Source organism: Gopherus flavomarginatus, chromosome 11 (genome assembly GCF_025201925.1).
Source record: "Gopherus flavomarginatus isolate rGopFla2 chromosome 11, rGopFla2.mat.asm, whole genome shotgun sequence".
Taxonomy (NCBI): Eukaryota; Metazoa; Chordata; order Testudines; family Testudinidae; genus Gopherus; species Gopherus flavomarginatus.
In genome coordinates, this window is record NC_066627.1 from 4,974,487 (window position 1) to 4,980,250 (window position 5,764).

At 42.2% G+C, this 5,764-nt stretch overlaps 1 pseudogene; it reads right to left on the minus strand.

Annotated features, from left to right (window-relative positions):
* Window positions 1-1,550: 1,550 nt before the first annotated feature.
* Window positions 1,551-2,497, minus strand: LOC127031553 (olfactory receptor 4D1-like; annotated as a pseudogene).
* Window positions 2,498-5,764: the final 3,267 nt, after the last annotated feature.

Sequence of the window (5,764 nt, forward strand, 5' to 3'; positions counted from 1 at the left end):
TTAAGGAAAGGTACCCTGAGAATAGTCCGTATGCACCAGTGCAGAGAAAGGGCCCTGGCTTTCCATTCCAGCCATGTTGTGTGGTTTAAAGCTTAACTCTTGTGAGTGCTCTAAAATCCAAACGATCACTTGGATTATTTTCAAATTTGGTGTGTCTCATGGTGGGATAGGGGAGCATTAGTGATCCAAATCTGGGGTCATTGCACCCCAGGGTTCCTGAGTTGTAGCTCTCTACCTCATTTCCCTTTTGCTGCCTTGTGCCATGAAATGGAGAGGTCCTGATGAGTGGTGGAATCACAGAGATCGCTGAGAATGACAGCTGTGAATTCACCCTTCAGTCAATGGAACTAAGGAGCAGTTAATAACATTATTTTTTTTGAAAATTTGCAAAAATATTTTTTTATTTTGAAATTTGTGTAAAGAATTGTGTTTTTTCTCTTTTAGTGTAATTTCAATTTTTTACTTTTTACATAAATTTCACTTTCTTTATTTCTTAGAAAAGAAAGGACTAAATGTGGAAAAATCAAAATTTGTATATTTTGAATGAAAAGGATAATTTTAAGAAAAATCCATCAAATATATTTCCTATTCTACTCCCATTCTATATCAGGATTAGAAGAAGAAGGAAACAAAGATAACTTCAATTGTGAAGTTATAGATAGAAATGTAACGTAGACAAAACAAAAATCAATTCTTTTTGAAGGTAGGTTTGTTTATCCTATTAAAAAATTCTGATTAGACTTCACATGATAAATGTAGATAAGTGTTGTATATATGATAAAAGAATTAGCGATAAAGTAAAAAAAATCTTATTCTCTGTTGGAACATTTGATAGAAATTTCTTCATCAAAATCAGTACATTCATTATGCTACATAATTTATTCAACAGACTTTGGCAAAGCGGATATTGATTTTCATGGATTCCTCATTAGTTGAAATCATTCTTAGAATAATTTCAACCAGGAATTATCAGTGTCAAAGCCCCAGCTAGTGGAAGTCATGGAGTGAGATGCACCCATTTCCTCCCGCTGGGGATCTGGCCCATTTACCCAGATGGAGCTATGTCTTATTTTCACTGACTGCTTTATTTTTTATACCAAGGTTCTGACCCCTTGGCCATGTCTACATTATGTGAGAAAGTCGATGTAAACCATGCAATTTGAGTTACATTGATAGCATAACTCAAGAGGACGTAGCTTAGATCTACTTACCACGGGGTCAACACTACCACATTTCAAAGGGAGATGCTCCTCTTACTCTTCTCATTCTGGTGGAGTACAGGAGTCGACGGCAGAGTGATCTGCGGTCCATTTAGCTAGTCTCAGTAGACCCGCTAAATCGACCACCGCTGCATCGATCATCGCAGCATCGATCAGCCGGTAAGCATAGACAAGCCCTCAGTCTATTATGCATTTGCGAGATGAGATTCTCATGAGTAGGCAGGATTTGAACTCATTTGACCACACACACATTTCACATGCCACATACAACTGTTCTCTGATACATCACTGAGATCAGGTTTTTAACACAAATGGACATTGAAAGATAAATTATGTCTCTATCTCCTTCTCTGAGGACAGCATACTGCTCATCAGCCTCCTGATGGCCTTCTTCATCTCGGCATTTCTCAGCGTGTAGATCATCGGGTTCAGCACTGAGGTGATTGCAGTGTAAATGACTGAGACACCTTATTCAGGGTGAACTTCTTGAAGAGCTGAGTGTAGATGAAGATGCTGGGTATGACTTGTAAACGTATCACAATAATCTGGGCTCCACAAGTGGACAAAGCTTTCTGCTTCCCTTCCGTGATGTGTGTCCTGATCTTGACTAAGACGGTGGTGTAAGAAACAATCAGAATGATGAATATTGTTATTATCACTGCTCCACTGTTGAAGATCATCTGCAGTTCAGCCAACTGAGTGTCAGTGCAGGCCAGTTTGATAACCTGTGGGACATCACAGTAGAAATTGTCCAGGACATTTGGCCCACAGAAGGGTAACTGGGGGAGCAGTCCAGTCTGAACAGCAAAGTGACCCAATCTACCCATCCATGCCAATACCATTAACCGCATGCAGACACGCGGGTTCATGATCGTCAAGTACCGCAGTGATTTATAGATGGCCACATACCAATCAATCACCATCCCCACAAAGCATAACCCTATAGCGCCAGCCATGAAGTGGAAGAAAAACATCTGCAGAAGGCATTCATTGAAGGAAATGGTTTTATGCTGTGAGAGGAGACCTGAGAGCAATTTTGGAGTATTGACTGATGAGTCGCTGAGGTCTAGGAAAGCCAAGCTGAGCAGCAGGAAGTACATGGGCGTGTGGAGCTGATGGTCACTGATCACAGTGGTGATGATGATGAAGTTTCCCAGCCAGGTGATCACGTAGATTATGAAGAAAGCCACATAAAGGAATTGCTGCAGTTTAGGACTCTGGGTGAGGCCCAAGAGGACAAATTCTGTCACTGGGCTGCTGAGGTTCTTCTTCTCCATTTATTAACCTCTAAAGAGTCCTGAAGAGAAAACACGATGATAATAGTTATGATGTAATCTTAGTACATTACGGATATGAAAGGGATACTTTAACTGATAAATGTGCTTGGACATTTTCTTTGTTTACCAAATTCCAGACTGTGTCCTCAGTCCCAGTGGTGAGTGTCCTGCTGCAGCAAAACGCCTACCCTCCCCCAGTGGTTATCCCCAGTTTTGGGTATTTGGGCATGAACAGTAGCAACCTACACTCCAGAATGTCCCCTGCTAACAACTGTCTCCATTTATCAGCCTGAAGCCCTGATGGTGCCCACCTGACGCTAGCCACAGATTCCTCATGTGCTCCAGAGGTTCAGGATTGGGAAGAATGTGGATTCTCTGGGAGTCCAGGGGTTCTAACAGTCCAGGTTTCTCATCGGGAGTGGGGGGTGTCTGTCACATTCTGGGGTGCAATCCAGACCAGGGAGCGTTTGAGTCACCACCTGCTCCATAACCCTGGGTGCCTCACAATGCTTTGCGGTGGTAGCTCCCAACCTGGGACACTCACAACCAGCCTAGCAGCATGCGAGATGCACCCTGAGTGTCTGTGTAGAGGTGCAGCACTGGCCCTGTATCTCTGACCCCAGCAGCCTGTCAGCAACGCACCAGACATATTGTGGCTTCCACCAGCCTCGGTTGCTACTTGCAGGTTGACCCCAGCACACTCCTGGTCCCAAATTTCCCCCAAATCCATGTTCTGCACTGTCCAGCAGCTATTAAAGGTTCATTGCTCCTGTACAGAGTCAATATTCAACAGTTTGCTAGTTATACTTTAGTTACCAAACAGTTCAGTTGAAACACAGCATTGGATTGGTTTAGATTTCAAATAAAACCAATTTATAAACAAAAAAACCCGAGATTTTTAGTGAATTCAAATATGAGAGACCAAATTAGAAATGTTTGCCAGCAAACAAAAGTGAAAACAGAGCTAAAAGTCTAAATCTAAATCTAGAAAGTTTTGATTCAAGGCTTTGACTGAGATAGTCTCTCTCACCCACAGTCTTCCAGAAAGATGGTGACTGACCCTTACCTTGGTCACAATCTCTCCCAGAGGCCCAAAGTTGCTGGCTTCCTTAGGTTAAAGAGCGAGAGAGCTCAGGCAAATGTTTGGAACCCAGTTAAGAACTAGTCAATGTAGATATTAAGGTTCTTTATGTTGTAGGAATCTTGGCATTTCAGCCATGAAACCAATATGGTAGTGTGCCTCAGTTTCCCTTCTCATACCACACATTAGGTCTGCAATGTCTTTTCTTCTGTGTACAATTTCCAGATGAGTTACAGGCACTAACTGTGAACTATTAGTATCACGACATCTTTTAACATGAAGTGTGCTCTTATGTATCACTCTTAACATGTTCAAGGGTTTTTCCCAAAAGATTAGGCACATTGTAAATTTTTACAATTCTTGGTATTAGCAACACATTAATCACAAGAGTTAACATTAGCATTAATATTAACATCAAATTCATTGCGGTTTTCTGCTCCAGGCCAATGGGGGCGGCAGGAAGCAGTGGCCAATACATCCCTTGGTCCATGCCGCTTCCTTCAGTCCCCATTGGCCTGGAGCAGCGAACCGCGGCCAGTGGGAGCCGCAATCGGCCGAACCTGCGGACGCGGCAGGTAAACAAACCGGCCTGGCCTGGCGTGGTGCTTACCCTGGTGAGCCACGTGCCACAGGTTGCCGATCCCCATTCTAAAGCAAGGCCAGCAGATTCAGACACATTTGAAAGACTTTGCCCATTAGGCACCAACACCTTTCCTCAGAAGAGAGACTGTTTACTATCAACAATGGCCCATTAAAAGTCAATGGAAACAATTCCTTCTCACAGACTTTCAAGACCTCACAAGAAATTTGTTTTCTTCTGCAATGTCCTGCACTGCAACAGATTCTTTTGGGGATTTATTTATGTCCAGAACTGACTTTGGCACAACAGACAAATCACCAAACTCTTTCTGAGTTTCACATACATCCAGAATCGCCTCTGGCCCATCAGGAGGATTTTCACACAACCCCCTTTCAGGTAAACTACTAGACTTCATAATCAAACAATTAGAAGCATTCTCTTCCTTGTTACAAGTTTCCACACTGTCAGTGGGTAACATAGTCAATTCACTTTCATGCTTTCCTTGGCTATGATACCACCCTGATCAGATGAGGCTGTCACATCTTTACCCAGCAACACACTAGCAACAGGCAAAATAGAAACACTAGAATCACTTGGTCTCTGGGAGCTATTTATGACATTATGACCCTAGCACACACCCAGTCCCAACTTTTCCCAAAAACCTGTGTTCTGCACTGTTGTGCTTTCTGCTGGGCAGTTCAGCCATTAAAGGTTCGTTGCTCCTGTACAGAGTCAATATTCAATGCTTTGCTATTTAAACTGGAGTTACCAAACAGTTCAGTTGAAACACAGCATTGGATTAGTTATATTTCAAAATAAAAACAATTTATTAACAAAAAAAGACAATATTTATAGTGAATTGAAGAATAAGAGACCACGTTGGAAATAGTTTCTAGCAAACAAGCTTAGGTGGAGTGAGATCCCTTTCATAAAGTATTTGGTAACAAATTTCCTTAAACATTGAACAAATAGATGTCTTTTTAGCCTTCCTCCAGAATGTTTCCCATTGTTCCAATTGATATCTGCTTTTGGATTTTTTTCTCATTTTCCATAAATATTCTCATGTCTTCCATAAGAAGACAAGAACATAAGGATGGCCCTACTGAGTCAGATCAAAGGTCCATCTAGCCCAGTATCCTGTCTTCCGACAGTGGCCAACGCCAGGTGCCCCAGAGGGAATAACAGAACAGGGAATCATCAAGTGATCCATCCCCTGTCGGTCAGTCCCAGCTTCTGCCAAACAGAGGCTAGGGGTACCATTCCTGCCTATTCTGGCTAATAGCCATTAATGGACCTACCCTCCATGAAGTTATCTAGTTCATTTCTGAACCTTGTTATGCGCTTGGCCTTCACAACATCCCCTGGCAAGGAGTTCGACAGGTTGACTGTGTGTTGTATGAAGGAATACTTTCTTTTTTTTTGTTCTAAACCTGCTGCCTATTAATTTCATTTGCTGACCCCTAGTTCTTGTGTTATGAGAAGTAGTAAACAACACTTACTTATGTACTTTCTCTACACCAGTCACGATTTATTGATCTCAATCATATCTCCTCTTAGCCATCTCTTTTCCAAACTGGAAAGCCCCAGTTTTATTAATCTCTCCTCA